Raw genomic sequence first — 15887 nt, forward strand, 5'->3', positions numbered from 1 at the left:
TCCTCACAAAAAGAGAGGTAAATTCCTCTGTTCTACAAAACAAGGAACATATCTCAACATAATAAAGGCCATACATGACACACCCACAGTTAACCTCATACTGGAAGTCCTGGCTAGAGCCATCAGGCAAGAAAAAGAAAACAAGGTATCAGAATTGGAAAGAAAGAAGTTATCTCTAGACTTAATCAAAAACCGTTAGATCTAATCAACGAATTCAGTAAAGTTGCAGGATACAAAGTCATTAGACAAAAATCAGTAGCTTTTCTATACACTAACAACAAAATTTCTGAAAAAGAAATAAATCAATCCCACTTATAATAACACCAAAACAATAAAGTACTGGGGCACCTGGGTGGCTCAGTCGGTTTAAGTGTCTGACTTAGGCTCAGGTCATAATCTCATGGTTCGCAAGTTCAAGTGCCACATCGGGCTCTATGCTGACAGCTCTGAGCCCACAGCCAGCTTCAGATTCTGTGTCTCTCCCTCTCTCTGGCCCTCCCCTGCTTGCGCTCTGTCTGTCTCTCTCTCTCTCAAAAATAAATACACATTTAAAAAAAAATTTTTTTAACAATGAAATACTTACACATAAATTTTACTAAGAAGGTGAAAGATCTCTCACTGAAAACTATAAGACACTGATGAAAGAAATCAAAAGACACAAATAAATGGAAAGGTAGCCCATGGACTGGAAGAATACTGTTAAAATATCAATACTACCAAAAGCCATTTTTATATTCAAAGCAATCCTTATCAAGATTCTAAAGGCATGTTTTACAGTAGCACGCAAAACACCCCTGAAATTTATATGAAACCACAAAAGATCTCAAAGAGCCAAAGAAATCTACGAAAGAAGAACAAAAAAGGAGGTATCACACTTCCTAATTTCAAGCTATACTGTAAAGCTATAGTCACCATAGTAATCTAAAGCACAAGCAACAAAATCAAAAATAAACAAATGAGACTACAAAACTAAAAAGCTTCTACACAGCAAAAGAAACGATCAAAGACAGAAATGAAAAAATATATTTACAAAGCATATATATGATAAGGGGTAATATCCAAAACATAAAAAACTTGTACAACTCAATAGCAAGCAAGCAAATAAATGACCCAGTTAAAAAATGGGCAAAGCCCCTGAACAGACATTTCTCCAAAGAAGATCTATGAAAGGCCAACAAGTACATGAACATGTTCAACATCAGTAGTCACTAAGGAAATGCAAATTAAAACCACACCTACGAAATCTTACCTCACACCTATTCAAACGGCCACCATCGAATAGATAAGAGATTACAAATGCTGGCCTGGATGTGGAGAAAAGGGAGCCCTTGTACACTGCTGGTGGGACTGCAAGCTGGGATAGCCACTATGAACAACCGTGTGGGATCCTCAAAAAAACTAAAACAGCACTACCATATGATCCAGCAATTCCACTTCTGGGAACAGATCCAAAGGTAACAAAAACACTAGCTGCAAAAGATATCTGTACCCCCACATTCACTGCAGCATTATTTGTAATAACCAAGACATGGAAACAACGTGTCTATCAATAGATGAATGGATAAAAAAGCTGTGGTGTATGTATACAATGCAGTATTATTAAGCCATTTAAAACAACAACAACAACAACAACAACAAGGAAACTCACCAGTGGCAACAACATGGATGGACCTCAAGGGCATTATGCTAAGTGAAATAAGTAAGAGAAAGACAAATACTCTAAGATCTCAGCTTTATGTAAAATATTCGAAAAATTACATTACATTTAAAAGCCCCAAACTCATAGAAAGAGAAAATTTTTGGTTGCTGCAGGTGGGAATGGGGGGGAAGGAGAAATTGAAGGAACGTGGTAAAAAGTACAAACTTCTAGTTATAAGATAAATAAGTACTAGGGATGTCACGCAAACAGGACAACAACAGCTGACACTGCTGTGGGATATATCGGGAAGATGTTCCTAAAAGAGAGCTTTTTTTTTTCTTTTCTTTTTATTATGTCCATATGAGATGAATGCTAGCTGAACCTATTGTGGTAATCATTTCACAACATACATAAACCAAAACGTCATGCTGTATTTAGTTTAAGCCTAAACTAATACAATGATGTCAATTATTTCTCAATAAAACTGGGGGAAAAAAACAATTTCAGTAGAGTGCTCAAATGGATCAGGCCAAAGAAGAGAATATGGGGAGCCTAGGTGGCTCAGTTGATTAAGCGTCTGACTTCGGTTCTGGTCAGGATCTCACAGTTAGTTCAAGCCCTGCACTGGGCTCTGCACTGGTGATGCAAAGTCTGCTTGGGATTCTCTCTCTCTCTGCCCCTTCCCCACTTGCATTCTCTCTCTCAAAATAAATAAATTACACTTCAAAAGAAAAATAAGAGAATAAGTGGTGAGAAAGTAGACACAGCCAATACAAACAAGTATTGCTGCAAAGCGATCAAAGAAATTGGGTGACAGCTGAAATGAATCATAAGGTGGAGGAGAGGGTAATATAGAGAAATGATGTATTCAGTTAAGATATTAGTGGCTCAAACAAGATAGAATTTTATTCCTCTCTCACTTAACCATCCGAAGATAAGTGTTCAAGGCTAGTAGATGGCTCTGCTCCACGAGATCATCCAAAGATTCATTTTATTGATCCTTTTCCCACTAAATGTTGCTCTCACCTGTAATGGTAACATGCATCAGCACCACACTGTCCTCAGCAAAAGGGGGAAAGAGGAAGTAGAAGGAAACTAGCTTCCTAAGGCCATTACCCAGAAATCACACACATCACTTCTGGTCACATCCATTTAGCCAAAACCTAGTCAGATGGCCACACCTAGCTATAAGAGAGGAAATGTAGTCTAGCTGGGCAGTCATGTGCCCAGATAAAACTTGAGGGTCCTGTTACTGAAAGGGAGCCACAAACAATGGCATTTGGTGAATGATTAATCATTGCTACTGCAAGTAATATGAAGCATGCCAGCATACAAAAAGAGATGATCCAGTAAGGAGAGAATAATTTAGGGAAGAAAATAAGTACAGAAGTGAAGGACTTAAGAAGGCAGAAATGAAGGAGATCCAAGGCACAAATTTATTGCCGCAGAAGCAGGGACCCTTGTGTCTTGCCACTTCTCACATGCTTGACTTTTCAGAAGAAAAGTTGTCCCTTGAATGCATTTCCAGGAAGTTTAAGTAATTCTTTCCCAGCGTCTAGTAAATCAAGCTATTACACAGAATGAGCGTAAAAATCTGGCCTGGAATGAGCAATTCACATGGGTTGTCTCCTGACAGGCTGATTCAAACAGTTGCTTCTCTGTCAAAGAGAAGATGACCAAGTTTTAGAGCTGGAGGGAGTCTACAAGACTCATTTTACAAATGTTCAAGACCACAAAGTATCTTCTCCAATAGTACATCCCCAAGTCCTCAAATTGCCACATCAAGGATCATCCCACTGTCTTTCTTCCTAATCTTTTATAATATTCTTTTTCATAATACAGTTATCTTCCCAATGAAATGAACACTTCCTGAGAGACTCAATGCCACCTTTTTTAATATCTATTTTGCACTTTATCTAGCAAGATGCAAAATACATAGTATGCACTCAATGGATACTTTTCAGTTCATTGATAAAAGAGATCTGGTTCCCCTCATCCTACTGGAGCCACCATTGCTACTGAATCTGGAAGACCACCAAATATAAAGCAACTAATAAGGACTGTCATGTTTTACTTGGGTAGGTCAATGCAAACTGGGCAAGTGCAAGAGAATGGGTCCTATTTTTTTCAAAAAATTAGAGAATCAAGGAATTTTGAAACAAGAAAGGCTATCAGAGACCCCTAGTCTGACCCCTCACTTCAGAAATAAGGAAAATAAGGTTCAGAGACAGGAATTACTTGTCCAGAGTCAGACTGTTTATAGCAGAGCCAGACAAGAACCCAAGTCCTCTGACTTCCAGTTGAAATCTCCTTCTTTGTTAAAGGTTACTTCACTTTTTGGTCTGTGTTTAATACACTGGAAAATATAGTGAACTTCACATAATACGTTCTTCAAAACTGTTGAAAATGCTACTCATCTTAAAGTCTTTTGGGGCGCCCAGGTGGTTCAGTTGGTTGAGCGTCTGACTCTTGATTTGGGCTCAGATCATGATCTCAAGGCCATGGGATCAAGCCCCACATCGGGATCCATGCCCTCTCTCCCTTTGCCCCTCTCCCCCACTCACACGCTCTTTCTCTCTCTGAAATAATAAATGAATGAATGTGTGAGTGAATGAATGAATGAATGTCTTTTTACCACACATCTCTCCAAAGAGGAACAGGATTTAATATTTCCATCCTACACACACAGTAATAAAAACAGTGAAGATCAAGCCTTGCCCAAGATTACAAGGCTGAACCCCAGATAATAAAGATTTTACTATTTAAAGGCAAAGAAACAGAATACCTGCTTTAGAATTCTTACTCAGGAAAAGGTGCTTTTCTTTTCTGATAGAGACAACATAAACATATCATAACACTTCCATAATGCACGGGTCATGCATGCTTTTCCTCTCGATGCTTTCCAACCTCTACAACCTCCAATACTAATGTACATTATAATCCACAGTATAAAATAAGGTACTAAATGGATATATGACTGTAAGTCAAATAATAAGATCTCTCTGAAAACCAGAATTCTACTTCTACTCTGAACACTCTGGTCCATATATTTGTTATGGGAAATGAAACCAAACACCTTATTTATTTCTCATTTCCTTTTACCTTCCTTTTATCTCCTTTCGATACCAGGCCCCCTTGTCCAGGAATACTGTGAAACTGCATCTATTTTATCAGATCTTTATATTTCACTACCTTGGCGAATATTTGCTCTCAAACTTCATCTCTCTAGATAGTCAATCCCTGGTTGTTTTTTGTTTTAACCTCAAGAGGAAATACTGAGGTGCTACAAACAGAAGCCTGAACTTCACTTTTCCAGGTACTGCTGCTCTACAGTTTTATCGGAGAGCCCCTCTGCTTCCATCCCCCTTTTCTACCAAGGACAGTGGGGGAATATTAATGTCCTCCCTTATCTCCCTTGGATCATCCCACTGCACTTAAGCATCATTCAAGGCAGAAACTGCACATTTGTAGGAATGCAAGAGCCACAATGACCCCAATTCTATTTTGTTCAACTCAGTCAGAACAATGACCTTTATTTGCTAACTCTTAATTTGGTATTCATGTTAAATAAACCAGCACTTGAAGTTGAGAAGCACATCCAATTTCTCAATTGTAAGATAATTTAAACCAAATACTTCAAAAAACAGCCTAATATCAAAGCCTCTAGACAGTAAACTAGGTCTACCTTTAGAAAAGAAATATTAAGGGGCACCTGGGTGGCTCAGTCGGTTGAGTGCCCAACTTCGGCTCTGGTCATGTTCTCGCAGTTCGTGGGTTTGAGCCCTGCATCGGACTCTGTGCTGACCTCTCAGAGCCTGGAGTCTGCTTGGGACTCTGTGTCTCCCTCTCTCTCTGCCCCTCCCCTACTCATGTTCTGTCTTTCTCTGTCTCCCAAAAATAAATAAAAGTTAAAAAAATTTTAGAATAAAATATTAAGTTTTATTATTTCAACTCTGAACAGGATGTTAATAGGGATGCTAATGCAAATCATAAGGAAAATTTAGAGTGTTGTATACATGTAAGAAAAGTTATCTAACACCGTGGCCTCATTAAGATAGGTTTTTCTCACATATCTCTCAAGAGAAAGAAAGAAAGAAAGAAAGAAAGAAAGAAAGAAAGAAAGAAAGAAAGAAAGAAAGACCAGTACCAAATGAGAAGTGGTATTTAACTTCAGTTTGCAACATAGAACAGTATCAAGGAATGGTCAAAAACCAGGATCTCCAAAAAACAGCTGAACTTTCTTTCCATCCATTCTTAATCATCTAAATAAGCAAGTGATTAAAACTACAGTACAATATATGGGAAATTTCTCAAGTTATTCCAATTATCAGTCGTGAACTAAACTAATGGTTTCAGTGAAGGAGAAAATTCTGTAACGAGAAGCATACCGCCCAGGAAAACAACTCTACAATACAGGGGCAAAGGTGGCCTACGATATTTCAGGCATAGTGTTTAGCCACCACCATCGTAATCATCGATAACTCACTGAGTGCTTACTATACGCTTATACTGTGTTAAGCACTGACAAGTGCCACTTCATCTAATCAACAGTACAACTTCTAAGACAGATTCTAGTGTCACTGTGAATCAAGGAGGTAACTGAGGCACCAAGACATTAGTCTGCCCTGGATCAAAGTTTGTAAGTATCGCAGCTGGCATTCGAACATAAGACTACATGGCTCCAAAGCAGAAATTAGAGTCTTTCAAGGGGTCTTAACCCCTGTAATGCTATAACAGGAAATAAGGCATATGCTAAGTAAAGCAAAAATTTCCAAGTCCTAAATCAGGGGTTGGCAAACTTTTTCAGTAAAGGGCCAGAAGATAAATATTTTAGGCTTTGCCAGCCATACTGTCTCTGCTGCAAGAACTCTGCTGTTGCACTGCCAATGTAGCCACACACAATACATAAACAAATGAGCAAGACTGTGTTCCAATAAAACTGTATTTATGGACACTGATATGTGAATGTCATATAACTTGTACACGTTATGAAATGTCTTTTTTGATTTTTTTTCCTATTATTTAAAAGTTTTTAAATCATTCTTAGCTCATAGGCCATACAAAAAACAAACTGTGGGCCACATTTGGCCTACAGACTGAATTCTGCCAACTTCTATAATAAATGAGGCAGACAAATATTTAAATATTTTTTTTACTCAACCCTCTTCTCACAAATCCTAACTTGTAACTTCTTTCAGAATTTAGGCACCTGGGTGGCTCAGTCAGTGAAGCATCTGACTGTTGACTTCGGCTCAGGCCATGATCTCACGGTTTGTGGGATCGAGCCCCACATCAGGCTCTGCACTGACAGCAAGGAGTCTGCTTGGAATTATCTCATTCCCCCTCTCTCTGTCCCATGCACACACACTCTTGCTCTCGCTCTCTCTCTCTCTCTCAAAATAAACATTTAAAAAAATAAAATAAAGAAGCTTAAGTCTCAATAAGCTTGACATCTGTCCCAGAATAATCAAAATTTCCAAAGAATCCAAAACTATAGGTACTACGTATGGATTTCCTAAGAATGAGAAAGAATCACAAAATTTTGGAAGTGGAAGAAATCTAACACATTCTCATTCCTCATGCACATTTTCTAAAATTGATGTTAACATACTGAAAACAATTAAATAGTAAATTTATACATAATAACAGTAATACCTTACATGTATAAAATATTTTACAAAGCAGTTTCACATTCTCTCATCTCATCCTTCACAACAACTCTGTAAGGAAGACAATGCGAGCCCCCTCATCTCTGTTTTATACCTAAGGAAAACAAGCTCGGAAATGTAAATACCTTTCCCAAAGAAGGAACCAGGCCACACAGCTACTAAGCGGCAGAATTGCAACCATGACCCGATTTCAAGGCCTGCTGTCTCTTAACTACTTCCATGGACATCAGGTTTCATGTTAACAGGTGAAATCCTAAATTCTCAAGAATATTAACCATTATCTATAAATACAACATAATACAACCTTTAAAATACATTGAACAACATTCATCTTGTTCCATTTTTCTTCTGCCACCACAGTCTTCTGAAGAAAACAGGTGCTACTCCTTGACATTTGTTAAATGCATTTACAGTCAACAGTGAATCTATATATACTGTGCAGACAATATACCCAGGCCAGCTGGGAAAGGGGAAACACTGCTGAATAAGACATCTAAAGACAGAATAAGAGAAAGAGAATGGGAGGTGGAGATGAATGTATTGCCATTAAAGTCTCACCCAACTGATGACTGGAATATGATGTGGGGGTTGGGAAAAGAAAATAAAAGGAACATAACAACTGGAATTCAAACCAACATCAAAGACTCTAACGACAGTTGAACCTGCCTGGCTGCTTCCTAGTCACTCCCTCGAAAACAAAACAGTTATATAACCGGGGAAGGTTCTTCCAACTAACATTTCCTCTCTGGCCCACTTACACTTTATCGCCCACCTCAATGTGCATGACCATACAGTAAACTGGGCCTCCACGCCAGCTATGGCAGGACAAGTCTCTGTCCAAAGTGCTGCTTTATTCCATGGGCTGCTTATAGGGACGATGGTATGAAGAAGACACGGTTCCAAACTCACCCCATTCTAGAGACTTGTTCTATAAAGAATCACCACATATCCAATTTTAGGAATGAAGTAGATACCAGATATTCCTGTAAGTGGACATTACAACACCATAATGTCTCATCTTCACGAACAGCCCTAATGAAAAGAATTCATACCAATGAGTACTTGAAAACTCTGAGGTCATGTTGTGGCAGCAGTTAAGCTTCTATTTTCTTCACTCTCAAGTCCAAGGAGCAAATAACAAGACTCCGAGTTAGATGTCAATTTACACCATAAGGAAAAATATACTAAAGAATTATAACCATCACTCCCCAAACATATTACAACAAATCCTATTACCGAATCAAACTAGCTCATTATCTGGACTCTAACAGCCACTGTCCTCTAGTACCATATGCTTTTTCTTCTTCCAATATAAATATGAATATGGACAACGTTTAGAAAAGCAACCAGTGTATCAGAAGTTATTCCCATTCAGACGGACTTGAAAGGTCTAAATCTGTGCCAAATAAAACTCTGAAAGAATGGAAAATAAAAGAGATGCTGACAACAATGCAATGTGGCTCAGCTGCCAGCTACCCACGTAGCATCACGCACTGCCCCAAGCACTTTAAAAGCAGATTGCAATTCTGCATGGAGATCAAAATTATAATTATCCAAATTCTATTTCCTAAAAGATAACTACTAAACTGCATCCCAAGCATCCTGCTGTGAGTCTTCTCTCCTCCACCTTCTTTAAGCTTCAGCAACAGAAGGTTAAGTTATAAAGGGTCCAGAAGTAGACTAAAGCTACGACATCAGGTTTGACTTTCCCTCCCTACCGATACTTGTGATCTATTTGCGAAAACCTTTCCCATATTTACTCAAGTCAACAAAATGAGAAAGGCCCAATACGGTGAGCTCGGGACGGGGGCTGGGGAGGGCACTAAGTCACCAGTTTCGTCCAATATGTAGCGGCAACTTCAGCCAATTAGAAAGATGAGAGGGAAAACTCCAAGGGAGTCCCTGCGAGCAGAGACGGCTCGCCCGGCCTGCCCCACGCACACCGGGGGGCGGGCACCGCGAGGTCGCCCGTGGGCAGCAGCGGAGGGAAACGCTCCAGCGGCGGCTCCTCTGGGAGCGCCCGTGTCCCCAGAGCCCCCACTCAGCTATTCCCTGGGAGTCACGGCTCCTGCTTGACTTGAGCCTCAGCCGCGAAGCACTGCAGCAGGCCAGAAATCCGTCCGAACCCCTGGTCCGCCCAGGCCGGGGTGGGGGGGGGGGGGAGTGGGCGACTGGGGATTCGAGCGCGGGAGGCAGTCGGCCCAAAGCGCGGTCCACCCCCGGAGGCTGGGGAAATGAGTCCGGGCAGGAGGGGCGGGGGGGGGGGGGGGGGGGGGGGCAGGAGGGGCGGGGGGGGGGGAGACGTGGGGAGGGGGGGTCCGGGGGAAACCCGAGATGGTCTTCTAAGAACATTCGATCCGGAACCTTTACTTTAAAAAGAATTTATTCTAAAAAGGCAAGCAAGGCCCCCGCAGCTTTCCCTGCGGCGCCTGCCCACGTCACCCGAGCCCCCGGCCCTCCCGCGGCCCCCGCCTTACCGAGCCCCGCGGCCCCGCCGCGCCGCCGCGGCGTCGCTGCGCCCCGCTCGCCGCTCCGTGTCTGCCCTCCGCGGGCGCCGGGCCCGACGCCCTCCTCCTCCTCCTCGCCGCCGCCGCCACCACCGAGCACCGCCCGCGCCACGGAGCCTAGCGCCTAGCCGCCGAGGGCAGCCGCCGGGGCTCGGCCGGGCGCCCCCCGCGCCAGCGCCTCATCCCGCCTCGCCGCCCCGTCAGGCTCGGGGGCGGGGACGCCGGGCTCCGGGCCGCGGCCTCAGAGTCCCCACCTCCGACACGCACCGCGCTCGCCCTCCCCCGGCGGAGTCGGCCCCGGGGACGCGGTCCTGAGGTGCCCGAGCCCCCCACCCCGACGCCTTCGGGCCGCCCCCGCCCCGTTCGCCGGCGCGCGCCCAGCCGGAGCCCGCCGCCGGCCCAGCCTCCGCCTCCTCCGCTCCGCCTCCTCCTGCACCCGCGACGCCCGCAGCGGGGAGAAGAGGCGCGCCGCCGCGGCCGCGGGCACGAGCACGCGCGAGGAGGGCGGGCGGAGCGCGCGCGCGGCCGAGGGCGGCGGGGGCGCGCCCAGGCCTCGCCTGCTGTTGTCCCGGGAGCGCACGTGCACTGCGGGGGGCGGCGAGGGGCGCGTGGCTCGCTTTCCCCGGGGGCGCGAGGGCCGGCGGGGAGCTGGAAGGGGGCTGAGATGTTTGCTGCCGTAGGGATTCGGACGTAGTGTGATGCCTCGGCTTCTGCATTGTGCTGCGGTGCAAAAATAAAAAACCTGCCGCAGCAGCAGTAACACCAGGAAGAGCTATCCTGCGAGACTACGGCAGTGGCTCCTCTCCACTCCCAACTGACCCCTGAATACTGTCACCGCTCGGGGGAGGAGAGGGGGCGTTGCCACTAGTCAGGAAGATCCTCGTGGCTCCAGCTCTTGCGCATTTTGGTCCAAAACCAACTCGCATCGGTTATTATTTGGAATCGGAGGCCTAAAAGTTCCTTCAGTTGGTTTCTTCATGCAGAGTTATGGACCAGAAGACTGGAAGCGACATGGCAGGGGAGAGGAAGGACAAGCAAGGGTGAAAGAGTAGCAAACCTGAAGGTGCGCGGCTAGACTGAAAAGCGATTTTGGAGCAAGTGAAGCAGCTCACAGGGAACCCGCTGCCTGTGGATGGCACTGCCCTTGGTTCTTCCCTATTCCTTTTGTTCGGCCTCCAGAGATGAGCAGCGCTTCCTTCCACCTGCAATAACCATCTGTGTAACAGAATAGATCTTGACATTCTACCGTTCTATTTTCGTTGTTTTCTTTTATATATGTACTTTTCACTCCTGATTCATGTGGTATCTAAATGTTGTTGGGAGGTGGTGGTTAACCTACATAATTTAACTTTTGGTCTTCAAACCTACAGATGCCAAATATACTGCATCATCTAATGTCACTGCAGTGATTTGGGTCCACTCAGCATTCAGTCATTTCAGTGGGTGTCATTGAATATAAAATGTGGCCTTGACCACACTTAGCACAATTTCAAGGGCATGTAGGTGAAGCAGGATTTCAACACATCCTGGGGAGAAATTAGGGAGTGAACATGTTCAGTAATCCCACACTTGCCAGCTCCAGTAGTATAACCAAAGTTTCTTTAAAGACCAAGATTCTGGATGTTTTCTAGCAGAGAACAAGGTCAGGGATAGAATGAGAAGTGTACATAGAGGGACAAACTGGGATAGGAACATTTAAAGAAGCCTACTTCAAATAAATTGGATCCTGGTATCCCAGCCATCTGCTGGAGACAGGTATACTTAGTATCCATAAGTCTTAATGGATACTTCCTAAGTGCTAGAGAAACAGCAAGATAAATCATGAAGACTGGAGATCTTGATTTCAACGCAAGCCCGTAGTTTAAAAATTACTCTTCCTTTGGGGCGCCTGGGTGGCTCAGTCGGTTAAGGGTCAGACTTCAGTTCAGGTCGTGATCTCATGGTTCATGGGTTCAAGCCCTCTGTCGGGCTCTGTGCTGACAGCTCAGAGCCTGGAACCTGCTTTGGATTCTGTGTCTCCCTCTCTCTCTGCTCCTCCCCCACTCATGCTCTGTCTCTCTCTCTCAAAAATAAATAAACATTAAAAAAAATTTTTTTTTAATTACTCTTTCTCCAAACTGCAGCAGTTCCAGGGGGTCACCTTTGGACCACAGGGAGCCATCTCTGGAAAGAGGGACATGTATGTAGAGAGGAATTCAATAGCTTGTGTTGTTCCCAGGATTGGTGAGCATTAAACATAAAACCTCCTGGGATGTCAAAAGGAAGCCAGTACCGGACATTAAACCAAGTCAGCATGGGAAGCAAGTTTTGCCCAAGGCTCCAGTCCCTTGCCTACTCTCAACTACAGTAATGACATTCTGCATGCTTTTTGAAAATCTTCACATCCCAGAGTTTTGCAATCACACCCCGAAATTCAGCTGCAGTGGCTGAATGTTCAAGGGTTATGCCCAACCGGTGGAGAAGGTAAATATAGAAAGGAGCTAGGATTTATGCATTTGTTGGATGACACAGATATTTTACTTCAGAGTCTCAAAACATTTTGGTAACTTTCCCCTTGTTGCTATTATATCTAGTTCAGAGAAAGCACAAATGGATTCCATATGTGTATGCCAAATGTCAGAGGTGTTTGAGCAAGCTTGAGGGTGCTGATGCTCCTTACTCTCATTCTGAGTCAGCACTCCCTCTCCTTGGAAAGAAGCATCCAAATATCCCAGGAATAATAGTTATTATTGCTAAACCTACAGCTAAACTGAAGGTGGTTATTCCTGGGCAACTCTGCAGCCATCTGAACTTGGTGTTTCAGATGTTTGTAATCAATTACCTGTGTCCTAATAACACCTTTAGTGATCCAATACATCTAACCTAAAAATTGCAACATTCCGTAAAAGAGAAAAAGCCTGTCAAACTGTAAAATAATGTTAAATATCTGCATTTGTTGTGCATTGATTCAATACCACAACAGGTGAGGGGCAAGAGAGGGAGGGGAAAAAAAGGCTAACCCCTCTCCCTCTGAAGCTGTTGGAGGCCTCAGCCTGGCACTGTCATCTTCCAGACAGTAGCATCTGGGCTCACTCCTGGCATCTCTGATCTGTTGCACTGCAGTCCCCTCCAGGCACTGAAGCAGCGTCATGGTGCAGACAAATAGAGCCAGTGAGAGGGCAGCCACACGGACGACTGCAACACTCACCTAACCTTGAGTTTCAGAGAGAGGCCTGGGAATTGAGCAAGGGAAGGAGGGGAAGCTTATTCATTTCCAAATTGAATGCTCAACAGCTGGCTTGAGAAATATGAGTTGCTGAAAGTGGGCCAGGTTTAATAGAGAATTTCCCCAAAGTGACATTTGACATTACCTTGTTTATTTATTTTTTTCCTGGCCCAAGGGCCAGCTCCATAAAGCGTCCCATAAAACAGGACAACAAAATAGATTTTTGAAAAGACGTGTCCTCTGTGTTGCATTCTCCTGGCTAATACAGATGGCCAAGGAGTAACCTCTCTTAAACTTTGAGCCCTTTACAACAAAAAGCTACTATTGAGCAAAATTTTAGAAAGGGCTCAGCAGTCCTATTCCCTGGGATGTGACACATCCCTGGGAGCACGCATTGAAACAATAAACTCTCTTTTCTCCTGTCCTCCACTGGCCACATTTTGGTTCACATTAGCCTCTATCACAATAATGTAGGACTTCGGGTTGTTCTCCCACACAGATTTCCTTTTTCAGTCTTTAATCCTTTATACCCAGCTATAGCTCTCTACACTTCTGCTTTGAATCATTCAGCCTGATGGTAGGTCCTTTGCTGTCTCTTCACTTAAGTCCTTCTCCTCTTCCAGGATTCTAAATGTTGGCTGGCCCGCAGCTCTGACCTTGGGCCTTTTCTATTCTCTTTCTATACTCCTTCCCAGGGCAGTCTCCTCCAGCCCTTGGCTTTAAATAGCCTCCATCCACTGATGTATGTCTTCAACCCAGACCTCTTCCCAGCACTCCGGGCTCATATATCCAGCTGCCTCCATGGCATCTCCATTTGGATATCTCAAACTTAATGTGCCCATAACAGAACTCTTCATTTTCTGTATTAAAAACAAAACTCAAAATTGCTTCCTTCAAGTCTCTCCCATCTCAAGACAAAAACATCTCTCAAACACTGCTTTCATTTTTGTAGCAAATCCTTCCAGTTTTACTTCAAAGCATATACTGAATTCAATCTCTTTTGTCCCTCTTTACCACTAACACCCACATCTGTGCCCCCATAATCTCTCTCTTGGGTGACTAACTGGTCTCCTGCTTCCATTCTTTCCCCTTCATGGTCTAGCCTCAGTGTAGCAACCTGAGTATTTCTTTCCAAATATTAGTAAGATAATATCATACTCCCTGCCCCAAACTCTCCAGTGCTCTATTCTTCTAATCACACTACAATAAAATCCAAAGCCCTTCCCTAGCCTTGCAAGTCCCCCCTTTAGTCCCAATGCACTTCTCCAGTCTTGTCTTCTTTTCTTTTTGCTTTCTTTCTTTTCTTTTCTTTTCTTTTTTTTTTTTAAGTAATCTCTACATCTGACATGGAGCTCAAACTCACAACCCCCGGATCAACAGTCACATTCTCTATGGACTGAGCCCACCAGGTGCCCCACAAAGTCTTGTCTTCTTAACATTCACTTTGCCAGCTAGGAGGCCAGCCTCCAGCTGTTCCTTAAAAGCAGCCAGGGTCACTTCCCTTCTTTTAAATTAACCTTTTTGGGGCACCTGGGTGGCTCAGCTGGTTAAGCATCCAAGTCTGGATTCCAGCTCAGGTCATGATTTCCTGGTCCGTGAGATCAAGCCCCACATCAGGCTCTGCACTGACAGTGTGGAGCCTGCTTGGGATCCTCTCTCTCTCTCAGTCTCTCTCTCTTCCCCTCCTCCACTCTCTCATGCTCCCTCTCTCTCTCAAAATAAATACATAAACTTAAAAAAGTAATTAATTAAACTTTTCAACTGCTATAAAATAGGTTTGCCTTCTCTGTCCCCTTATTCTGCTCTTTTTTTTTCTTTTTCTTTCTTTCTTTTTTTTCTTTTTCTTTTTCTTTTTTTTTTTTTTTTTTTTGGACACAGAAATGATCATGTAGATGATTATGTTTTGTAACTGGTTACCTATTTGCCTCCCTTAGTAAAGTGAGAGCTCCTCGAGGTCAGGTACTTTGTTTTTCACCACTGCATTCATATTGCCAAATAAATGAATAAATTCTGTACTGCCCGAGTACATAATCTGTATGCTCACTTACTTTCTGCTGTTACTTATTGCTATGGATGTATCTTTATACTTATCACAAGTGCAGACAGCTGCAAATTATAAAATTATATAATTTGCAAATTACTGCAAGTCAAATCGAAACAAATTATATTGAAAATCTGAGAAAATATCAAGATTCAGTAGTGAAGGATACATATGAAATGAGTAATTTAATACCTATAAGGCAAAATCATACTCTAACCTGTAATTAGGTTTTGATCTGTTTAAGTTAAGGGCACAGAAAATTAAAGCCAAGTTATATGAAATGTCTTCTCATTCCCAACAAAAATAATCACCATCTTGGAAAGAAATGTGGTAAATTTTAGCAGATGCTAGTTCTCCCTGTTATTTTTCTATCTTGTCCCACTCTGTGACCTTGAGGAAGTCAATGGCATTTCCCATCTGTGTTCCCATCTGTGAAATGGGCCTGCTCACTTTGTTCATTAGTTCGGGTGTATCAGAAAAAGTAGAATAATTTAATTATCATGAAAAAGCTTTGGAAAGAAAAGGAATTTGGAAATTAACAGTGATTATTATGCCTCCCAAACTTCTTTGCATAATATTTTGAAAACAAGGCAGAAATAAATCTAATTTTGAGAGACAACTAAAGACTTACAAAAAATCTCTCCACATTTCTAAAATGATCAGGAAAAACTGTTCAGAGGTACCAAAGCAATCCACTGTCTGAGCTCTACACTTGGCATCATCCTCAGCAACAGAGATTCCATTTTATAGTCCGATGTGAACTGAGGCCAGGAAATGAAAGGAATCACAATAAAATGTAAGTTGTTGAATAAAGTATTAATTCTGC

General features: G+C 43.0%; 1 protein-coding gene across 2 annotated transcripts in view; it reads right to left on the reverse strand.

Moving 5' to 3' along the window:
* Positions 1–9823, reverse strand: part of ARHGAP32 (Rho GTPase activating protein 32) — a 302758-nt gene extending 292935 nt beyond the window's left edge. For both annotated transcript variants that reach the window (XM_043579809.1, XM_043579808.1), the window contains exon 1: positions 9786–9823. The gene's annotated coding sequence lies outside the window, so the exon portion shown is untranslated. The remainder of the gene's footprint in view (positions 1–9785) is intronic.
* Positions 9824–15887: the final 6064 nt, after the last annotated feature.

The sequence above is a fragment of the Prionailurus bengalensis genome, chromosome D1 (genome assembly GCF_016509475.1).
Source record: "Prionailurus bengalensis isolate Pbe53 chromosome D1, Fcat_Pben_1.1_paternal_pri, whole genome shotgun sequence".
NCBI classification, from domain to species: Eukaryota; Metazoa; Chordata; class Mammalia; order Carnivora; family Felidae; genus Prionailurus; species Prionailurus bengalensis.